Source organism: Pan paniscus, chromosome 19, assembly GCF_029289425.2.
Source record: "Pan paniscus chromosome 19, NHGRI_mPanPan1-v2.0_pri, whole genome shotgun sequence".
Taxonomy (NCBI): domain Eukaryota; kingdom Metazoa; phylum Chordata; class Mammalia; order Primates; family Hominidae; genus Pan; species Pan paniscus.
Window position 1 is genome coordinate 25,699,702 of NC_073268.2, and position 10,883 is coordinate 25,710,584.

Consider the following 10,883-nt stretch of genomic DNA (forward strand, 5'->3'; position numbering starts at 1 on the left):
ATTCTTGCCCACCACGGAGCTGTTGCGAGGGTCCAATTAAATGACGGACGTGAGAGGGTTCTCCGTGACGATGACATCACTGTGATGACATTGGCTTCTTGCCCAGAGAAACAGTCATACCCAGCCCTTGCCACTTCCGGGGAGGAGTGTACCCACCTTCAGCAGCTGGGGGCACTGGGTGGCATCACACGGCTTGGAGCTGCAGAGCATCCGGACCTCATAGGACTGGCCTGGGAGGGATTAAGGGGTTGCGTGAGCCCCACTCTGAGGGGCAGAGTGGCACCTACCACCTCCAGCTCACCCTGAGCCCAGCTTCCGGAGCTCACTGCCCACTAGCTCCTCCCCTCTCCCAGGCCTAGCATACCCTGGTTCAGGTAGGTGAGGGTCTCCTCCTGCTGCTTCACGGCTGGCGAGGTGGCTGCACAGAGCACGTACTGGAACATGGGGCAGGGCAGCTCCGTGCCAGGGATGTTGGGCAGCTCCTCCTGCTTCAAGTAGGGCAAGGGCAGGGGCTCCCTGCCAGGAAGAGGAGGGCTCTGCCAGCTTTCTGCCCTGTCCATCCCCTTTTCTAAAGGTCTTTGACTCTCTATGCCAGACCTTCCCTCTGGGGAACCCACAGTTTCCTGTAGCAGGTCCCCAAGCTGCAGCCAGGGCCAAAGGGACCCCCATTCAGCTCCTCGGGCCTCCAGGAGGCCTCCCTGAAGGTGCTGATCTCAGATTTGTGGCTGTTCTACTCAACAGCTGCCATCAATTACTTGTCTTTGCAACCTCAAAGCTTGCCTGATACTGAGTAAATTCCCAACAAAAATGTCCTAAGTGGGATCAGGGTGTTTTTGAGATGTCCCAGGACACACTGAACTCCAGGTACATTTGACCACTTCCCCATCTCCAGAGGAGCCCAGGAATGGGAGCCCCACTCCCCTCAGCTTGAAATGGATGAGGTCCACTCCAACTTCAGACCAGCACTTTCCCCGGGACCTGGGGGATCCAGCCCTTACCTGAGCAGGCTGCTGGGGGGCCCAGGGTATAGATCCCCAGGACTGGGCCACAGATGCTCCGGCTGGTTGTGCCAAAACAGCATCTTGGAGAGGGGGCAGGGCCGGCTGTGAAACAGCTCAGCGTGGGGTTGGGCTGCACCCACTGGCCCCTTACCTGGGGCCTCTACCTGTATACACAGAAGCACACCCGCAAAAGGGTGGGGCGGGGCCTGGGCCTCTTATTGGCTGAGCACCCAGGGCTCTAGCACACTCCGGACCTGTGGGGGCAGCCCAGGTTGGGGGGAATCAAGATCTGGGTCCCAAGGGCTCCCCAGCAATCATTAACTTGAAGGGGAGGGTACAGCAAAACAAAGTCACAAGGATGGATGTCCAGTCCTCTACTGGTCCCCAAGAGGCCAGGGGCAATGAGGGGCACCCTCAGGTTTCAAGATTGGCCCCAGATCCATAAGCCACACAGAATCCTGGAGACCCCTGGGATCGGCCCCTCCCCTGACGCCACGGGAGAAGCCTGTCCACTCTAGGGGACAGGACAGGCAGACACAGCGTCACAGGGACCTGCAAAAGGGCCTCTGATGCCCACTGCCCTCCCTCCCTCCTCTGCCTGACCACACACACACACACACACACACACACATACGCACACATGCACTGGTGGCAGGACACCTGTCCTTTAGCTGGGGGCTACCTAGCTAGGGGACTGGAGTTTACAGAACACAGCCCAGCTTGTTGTGGAAACACTCCAGGGGGTGGCGCTTCCAGGAGAGGGAGGTGTGCCCAGGAGGGCTCCCCATTAGAGCAGCCCAGGAGCTCCAGTGGGGCTGGTCCTTTTGCCCCTTCCTTGCCCTGGGGCTTGGAGCAGGCCATGTTTATGGACAAATACAGTCAGCCTGGGGGCGGGCCTTTTTCTCCACACTGGGCACATGTTGTCACTGTACACAGACAGCCCCAGCCCCCTGCCCACCTCCTACTACTGTGTTTGATATAAACAGAACTAGGGCAGAGAACAGAGATGGGGTACTAAAATGTGGCTGACTCATGGGACTCTAGCTACCCAGGCTCCCAGATTCTGAGGGGCCTGCCTGGGGGGCGGCAGAGCCAAAGAGATGCCTGTCCCCTGCTCTGCCACCTGCATCTCCAGGCACCTGGCACTTGGTCCCACGGGCTTTCTTCCCCCAGGAGTCTGGATGGAATCCAAGTGGGGAGGATGGGGGAGCGGGGTGATGGAGGCATTCCTGCTGCTAGGGCCAAAGAAGCAGCCAGAGGCCCTGAGGTCCCCTCCATACATTATCCCCAAGGCTGTGAGGACCTACCCCACGCCCTGAGTTGGATTCCAGGCTGGGAGGCACCCTCAAGACCTTGGGGAGGGCAGAGCAGGATCCCAGGAAGAGGGGGAGAGGAGGGTAGGAGGGGTCCCTGTGTGGCTTGGTGCTGGCCTGGGGGGAGTCGTGCCTGTCTGAGCAGGGCTGGAGCCTTTTTCTACTCCAACCAAAACATTTTGTTTTGTTTCCTATTCCCAGGCAACTTTCCAACCTGGAGAGCTGGAGAGTGAAGTTTGCCCCTCCCTCAAAGAAAGGATGGGCTGGGAGAGGAAGCTGTCTATTCATTCATTCATTCATTCAACAAACTGTTCTTGAGTGCCTACCGTATGCCAGGCTGTCTCTCAGGATACCTGGGTGGGTAGAATCCTGCCCTATCCAGAGCTCAGGCACCCCGTGCTCCCCGCATGCGGGTGGTCAAAAGGGCTGAGTCCTGAGTTCCAGGCAAAATTATGATGAAAGGGGTAGACTGGAGCACGTAGGATGTTTTTCGCTTACAGGACACACACACACACACACACACACATACACACACACAGCTGACAATACCATATGGCAATCACTGTGTGGTCTGTGCATCTGTGCACACAAATGTCTCCACCCCAGAAGTGAGATGAAGGGTCCCCGTCCCAGCTAAATGTCCCTGGCACCTCCGGGTACAGTTTACAGGGCACCATCTGCCCTGAACAGCGCCCTCTGGAGTTAGACCGTGAGTAGGGCTGGCTCAAACCCTCAGTCTTTTCCACCTGAGGTCCTCTCTAGCACCACCTTAAGTCTCTCCTGGGGAAGACTCTTTGCTCACATTTCAGACTTGCTGCCTGCTTCTTAGCCCTTCCCACAGACCCTCCAGCTGACACTCATGTTCTCCCCGTCTGTCTCTGGGCTTTGCAGTGCTCTACCAAGGTCCTTCATGGTAATTATCCAACGTGCAGTGAAGGTTTGCGTACTTTGTCTAATGTCTTTTTTCCCACCAGAGTGAAAGCTCCCAGAGGGCAGGGACTAAGAGACGTGCACTAGTGTTGGGGTTAAGAGCACGTTTATTTTCTTTTCTTCCTTCTTTTTTTTTTTTTTTTTTGAGACCAAGTCTCACTCTGTCGCCCAGGCTGAAGTGCAGTGGCGTGATCTCAGCTCACAGCAACCTCCGCCTCCTGGGTTCAAGCGATTCTTGTGCCTCAGCCTCCCGAGTAGCTGGGATTACAGGCACATGGACCACGCCCAGCTAATTTTTGTATTTTTAGTAGAGACAGAGTTTTACCATGTTGGCCGGGCTGGTCCCGAGCTCTTGACCTCAGGTGATCTGCCTGCCTTGGCCTCCCAAAGTGCTGGGATTACAGGCATGAGCCACTGCGCCCAGCCAGAGCATGTTTCTTGAGATGGACTCTGAGAGTTCAAGCCCAGCTGTGTGGCCTTGGGCAAGTGACTTAACCTTTCTGAGCCTCTTGTTGCAACTGCATAAGGGGGATGATGGAGCTTTTACCCCAGAAGTAAAGACAATAATTGAGCCCTCAATAAATATTCCCCTTTTCTCCATCGTTTCCCCAGGGCCTAGTACATCAAAGGTTTATTTAACACTTAAGGATACAGGTTTATTTGTATAACACTTCTAAGTATAGAGGGTCTGTTTCTTTTTCTTTCTTTCTTTTTTTTTTTTTTTTGAGACAGAGTCTCGCTCTGTTACCCAGACTAGAGTGCAATGGTGTGATCTCAGTTCACTGCACCCTCCACCTTCTGGGTACAAACGATTCTTGTGCCTCAGCCTCCTGAATAGCTGGGACTACAGGCGCCCGCCACCATGCCTGGCTAATTTTTGTATTTTTAGTAGAAACAGGTTTTCACCATGTTGGTCAGGCTGGTCTTGAACTCCTGACCTTAGGTGATCCACCTGCCTTGGCCTCCCAAAGTGCAGGTGCTGGGATTACAGGTGTGAGCCACTATACCCAGCCAAGGGCCTGTTTCTTTTTTTCTTTTTTTTTTTTTTTTGAGACGGAGTCTGGCTCTGCTGCACAGGCTGGAGTGCAGTGGCATGATCTCAGGTTCAAGCGATTCTCCTGCCTCAGCCTCCCCAGTACCTGGGATTATAGGCACTTGCCACCACACCTGGCTAATTTTTGTATTTTCAGTAGAGATGGGGTTTCACCATGTTGGTCAGGCTGGTCTCGAACTCCTGACCTCAGGTGATCTGCCTGCCTCGGCCTCCCTAAGTGCTGGGATTACAGGTGTGAGCCACTGCGCCCAGCCAGGTCTGTTTCTTTAGTAGGCTGTTCTTCAGTGCTCAGTGTGACTTCAGACTACTTTTCAAACTTTCTTACGTAGTAGATACTATTTTTTTTCTGTTACTCTATTATTGATCCCCATTCTATAGATGGGGAAACTGAGACTCAGAGAGGTTAGGTAGCTAGCCCAGGGTCACACAGCTAGGAGGAAACAGAGCCAGGATTTGAACCCAGGCCATCTGAGTCACAGTCCCTGCTCTTTTCTTTTTTTTTCTGAGGCAGAGTCTCACTCTGTTACCCAGGCTAGAGTGCAGTGGCACGATCTCAGCTCACTGCAACCTCCACCTCCCGGGTTCACGCCATTCTCCTGCCTCAGCCTCCCGAGTAGCTGGGACTACAGGCACCCGCCACCATGCCCAGCTAATTTTTTGTATTTTTAGTAGAGACAGGGTTTCACCGTGTTAGCCAGGATGGTCTTGATCTCCTGACTTGTGATCCACCTGCCTTGGCCTCCCAAAGTGCTGGGATTACAGGCGTAATCCACCAAGCCTGGCTAGTCCGTGCTCTTAATTACTGCTCTATGCCCCACTCGTCAGGATACATATGTGTGGGCTTTTATTTATTTTTCTTAGAGACAGGGTCTCATTTTGTCTCCCAGGTTGGAGTGTAATGGCACGATCATGGCTCACTGCAGCCTCGACCTCCCACACTCAAGCAATCCTCCTACCTCAGACTCCCAAGTAGCTGGGACTATGTGCTCGAGCCACCATGCCTGGCTAACTACATTTTTTTTTTTTTTTTTTTTTGAGACGGAGTCTCACTCTGTCACCCAGGCTGAAGTGCAGTGGCATGATATCGGCTCACTGCAACCTCCACCTCCCGAGTTCAAGCAATTCTCCTGCCTCAGCCTCCCAAGTAGCTAGGATTACAGGCACGTGCCACCACACCTGGCTAATTTTTTATATTTTTAGTAGAGATGGGATTTCACCATATTGGCCAGGCTGATCTCAAACTCCCGACCTCATGATCTGCTGGCCTCAGCCTCCCAAAGTGCTAAGATTACAGGCATGAGCCACCGCGCCTGGCCCTACAAAATTTTTCTGTAGAGATGGGGTCTCACTATATTGCCCAGTCTAGTCTCAAACTCCTTGTCTCAAGTGATCCTCCTACTTCAGCCTCCCGAAGTGCTACCATTACAGGCATAAGCCATGCCCAGCCTTTTAAAAACAAATATTGGGCCAGGCAAGGTGGCTCTTCCTATCTATTTTCACTGTGAAGGCTTTGGCCACCAGAAGGATACTAGGAGCCCACTACTTGGTCCTCTGTGTCTAGTATGCTGTCCTCGGGAGCCAGAGAGACTTTCCTAAGACACAGGAATGACCCAATTACTCCTCTATGGAGAACACTCCATGGCCTCCTGTTACCCTCAGTGCCATCCTCAAGCTGGGCTGTGGAGTCCCTGGGTAACTATGGGTCATATTCCAGGCTATCCATGGCACACAATGGTTAGTGCTAAAAATCATATTTTTGGTAGGAAAACTAACACAGATATTCTTGGAGTCAAATGCAAGGCTTGCACCAATGTTTAAAATAGAGCCTTGTCTTTAAATCCCTCTCAAGTTTGGAGTGAACCACTTTGCCTGCTCCCCCCTCCCCGCCCCGCCCCGCCCCCCACGGTATCTCTGAATTGCTCTTCAGGGCTCCAGTGAATGAGTTCGAGAAGCCCCTTTGTGCAGAGAAAACCAGCTTCCTGATCCAGCATTCAAGGCCGTTTGTTCACTTTTTCCTGCCTTTGGCGCTCACCATCTCTCTCCCTCTGGGCTTTCCAGTAGCTCCGGAACCGGCTGTTCTGTTTCACACCTCCATGCCTTTGCCTAGGCTGTTCCCTCTGCCTAGGATATTCTAGTCCCCTCTGCCTTCCAGTCCACTCGATGGCCCCCGTTAGCTCAGCTTGATGTGGCCCTCTGTATTACCCCTCTCTGGGTCAGAATCTACAGAAGGGCCTCGAATGCAGGTACTAGGTGCCCCCGGTGCTCAGGACCATTCCATACACTTGGTAGGACCTCATGGTTTAGATGGTCTCCGATGCAGACCCTCCAAGGCCCCGCCTGAACCCCTGGGCTGCCCCGGTGCTGCTTTCTGTGCAGTCTGCAGGGGGCAGTGTGGGCCCAGGCCAGCCGCAGGTCCCCAGGCTGCTTCAGCTGGGTCTAGACTCCCCCGCCACAGGATCTCTCCCCAGGCGTTAACCCCAAGGGAGCAGTTAAAGGCAGGCTCAATCTTTCTGCCTCGAAGTCTCCTCGGCATCACCACACTCACGCTTGTCCCACACAGTAAGCCATGGGCACCCTCACCGCTAACACCCAATCCAGCTGCGACCAGACTTCATCCTGCCTCCTTTCCATACGCTCTCAGCCACAGCCCCTCCCCAGCCTGCGTGGGGCCTCCTCTCCAGCAAAAGATCCTCCATGAAGAATTCGGGGGTCCACAGTGCTCATCTCTCCAAAATTCTAACCCTCAACCATGCCCCTCCTCCGCAGGGCTCCACCCCCTTGCTTACCCCAAAGTTATGCTCTTGCTGTTACCTTGGTAACAGATGCTTTGTGGGTGGGTAAGGGGAATAGACTAGAGGACAGGAGCAGTGGCTTCAGGACACTGTTGGAAGCACAGGGGTGGGGGCTCAGTGTAGACAAACTGGCACAGGGCTGGGGAGGGGCAGCCAAGGGCTAGGACGCCCCACCCCCACCCCACCATGGCTGCTGTCAGCCCCGTGTCCCCAGCCTCAAGGAGAAAAGAAACAGAACAGAAGAGGACGTGTTCCTCGGAGAGGGGTTTTCTTCATTGAGGAAAAGGAAACAGCTATAACCTCACTATCCCTTCAGAGCAACTCTCCCGGAGATCCTGGCTTTGTGGTAGGGAGAGGGGGCAGCAGGAGCGAGGGCGTGAGGGATCGCATACACAGAGCCCATGTTGTTCCCCTCCAGGAGGCCTGGGGTGCAGAGCGCGGGAACAGCTCACCCAGGGCGAGTTAGGGACAGTGCCACGGGCAGTGGGAGGGTGGCTCCATGCCAGTGTCCCAAGCTCCAGGGGCTGGAGGCAGCAGGGGGTGTGGGGGGGCCTTCTCCAGCCCCTGGGGACCTGGCTGTCCGAGATGCCACAGCCGGGAAGTATGTCAGGCACTTGCGTAAGAGCCTTCTGTATTTCCATAAAATCATAATTACCGCTGCCCTGCCATGAGCCTTAGCTCATTAGAGTGGTATATGCCTCTCGGGCCCCCAGGTGGGCTGGTGGGGGGAGGCAGGGGACGCTAGGGCAAGGCCAGGCCTCTCACTGTGGTCTCTGCATCCCTGGCCCTGCTGGGCTTGGACCCCCTTCCCTTCCCCAGCTGGGAGACAGGAACCCAGACTCAGCTCCCAACCACATTGGGCACCTCCACACTAGACACCCTGATTCTAAAGCTGCAGGGAAAGGCCAGTCACTTGTGTTTTCTGTCCTGGGTGACCCATGGGGCAGAGGCCACAGATGCAAAGGGCTTGGACTGGAGGTGTTGATGCAAGGATCACCACCATGGGAGGAGAAGCAATTCCTCACATCAGAGAATCTCAGCCACTCAGAGAGGAGAGTCCCTGGGGGTCATATAGGCCAGTGGCTCTTAATCTTTTGGGGATCTCAGATGCCCTGAGGAGCAGCTGAAAGCTCAACTCTGCCCAGAAAATGTTTATTATCTTCCATAATTTTACACAGCTTCAAGTGGTTCATGAACTCCCTGAAGCTCACTCACAAGTCCAAGGTTAAAAATCCCCAATAATAATATTACTATTAATAATAATTAGTAGTAATTAATAGTAACTAATAATAACATAAGAATTAACAGGCTGAGTTCAGTGGAACATGCCTGTAGACCCAGTTACTTGGGAGGCTGAGGTGGGAGGATCACTTGAGCCAGGGAGGTAGAGGCTGCAGTGAGCCATGACTGTGCTACTGTACTCCAGCCTGGGCAGCAGTGTGAGACCTTGTCTCAAAATAAATAAATGAATAAAATAACATCCATTTACTGTGCATTTATTCTGTCCATCTCTTTATTTTTTTATTTTTATTTTTTGAGATTGAATTTCACCCTTGTTGCCCAGGTTGGAGTACAGTGGTGCAGTCTCGGCTCTCTGCAATCTCCGCCTCCCAGGTTCAAGCAATTCTCCTGCCTCAGCCTCCCGAATAGCTGGGATTACAGGTGCCCACCACCCCATCTGGCTACTTTTTTGTATTTTTAGTAGAGATGGGGTTTCGCCACGTTGGCCAGGCTGGTCTCAAACTCCTGACCTCAGGTGATCCACCCGCCTTGGCCCCCCAAAGTGCTGGGATTACAGGCATGAGCCACCGCGCCCAACCCGTCCATCTCTTTACGTACATTAACTCATGTAATCCTCAAAAGAGTGCTAAGAGATGTATCATTATTGCCCTCATTTTAATCCAACTCCTCATTTCAAACTAATCTAATCCAATTCTGCCAGTCTGACAAGAAGGAAACTCAAGTACCTTTAGAGATAGACAGCTCTCTGCCCAAGGTCACAAAACAGGAAGCAAAAGGCAGAGCTGGGCTGAGGACTGGTCTCTCTTCATGTGCTAGACATTGTGCTGCATGCAGATTTGAAGTCATCCCTGTCCCAGGGCTCCCAAGAGCCCACTGCCCACTTTCCCAACAAGAGGCACCCCAGTAGTTCTATTGCCACTTCTGAGGGAGCCCTCCAGAGTGTGGCTGCCATTCGTCCCCCCGGCAGCACCTGGCCCTCGCTCTGCCTGCCCCTCGTTTCTGCCCTCCGAATCTGAGATGGGGCAATGCTCCTTCCTTCCCAGGAGAGGCTGGCCAGGCTGCTTCTGCCTCGTCTCTGATCCACTGCAGTGGGAGTTGTCAGTACTAAGAGCAATGACTCAGACTTAGTTCGGGAGAGACCGCTCTGAAACACAAAGGCTGCAGGCCAGGAAGGACATCCAGAGGTCATGGCATCCATCCCCCTGCCTCCGCCATGCTTGCCCCACCGCAGGCTTCTGATGTCCAGACTAGATGAGCCCCACAGTCCTCCAACTTCCCTGGCTTTCCTCGGTTGCCAGAACTACGGGTTCCCCTGGGAATTCTTCTCTGTATCTAGTTAGCATCTCTCTGTCCAGGAATCACCACTTCTGGGTTGGTTCCCCCACAGAATACCAGGCTCCAAATGGCCAAGGAAAGTGAGAGAAGGAAGCGGTTTTCTTCTCTCTGCCTCAGAGAAAGCACTGGGAAGGGACAAATTTCCCAGAAGAAAGGAGGGAAAGAAAAATAATGGCCGGGCGCGGTGGCTCACGCCTGTAATCCCAGCACTCTGGGAGGCCGAGGCGGTCGGATCATGAGGTCAGGAGATCAAGACCATCCTGACTAACACGGTGAAACCCCGTCTGTACTAAAAATATAAAAATTTAGCCAGGCGTGGTGGCAGGCGCCTGTAGTACCAGCTACTTGGGAGGCTGAGGCAGGAGAATGGCGTGAACCCAGGAGGCGGAGCTTGCAGTGAGCTGAGATTGCACCACTGCACTCCAGCCTGGGTGACAGAGCGAGACTCCGTCTCAAAAAAAAAAAAAAAAAAGAAAAATAATGGACTTTCCTTGACTAGACGTGGTGGCGTGTGCCTGTAATCCCAGCACTTTATCGGGGAGGCCAAGTCAGGAAGATGGCTTGAGGTCAGGAGTTCAAAATGAGGCTGGGCCAGCAAAGTGAGACCCCCATCTCTACCAAAATAAACACTTTTTTTTTTTTTAAATAAATTTTCCTGTCTTGTCTGGGCTAAGTGCCACTCTACACTATCTCATTCATTCTAGCAGTGGGGTAGGCACGATCACTGTTTTTCAGATGAAGAAACCAAGGCTATAGGCCAGACACGGTGGCTCATGCCTGTAATCCCAGCACTTTGGGAGGGTGAGGCAGGTGGATCACCTGAGGTCAGGAGTTCCAGACCAGCCTGGCCAACATGGTGAAACCTCTCTCTACTAAAAATACAAAAAATTAGCGGGATGTAGTGGCGGGCACCTGTAATCCCACCTACTTGGGAGACTGAGGCATGAGAATCACTTGAACCAGGAGGCGGAGGTTGTGGTAAGCCGAGGTCCTGCTATTGCACTCCAGCTTGGGCAACAAAAGCTAGACTCCGTCTCAAAACAAACAAAATCTCTAAAAGATTGAGTTATCTGCCCGAGGTCACACACTTAATTAGTGACCAAAGAGGTACTGGCCCCTAAGGAACCCAAAGCCCCTGCTCTTTGGGAGGAGACAGGGGCACCTCCCCCAGAAGATCTCCAAACTCAGAAGAAGGCCCTGTGTGTTCCAGCCCAGG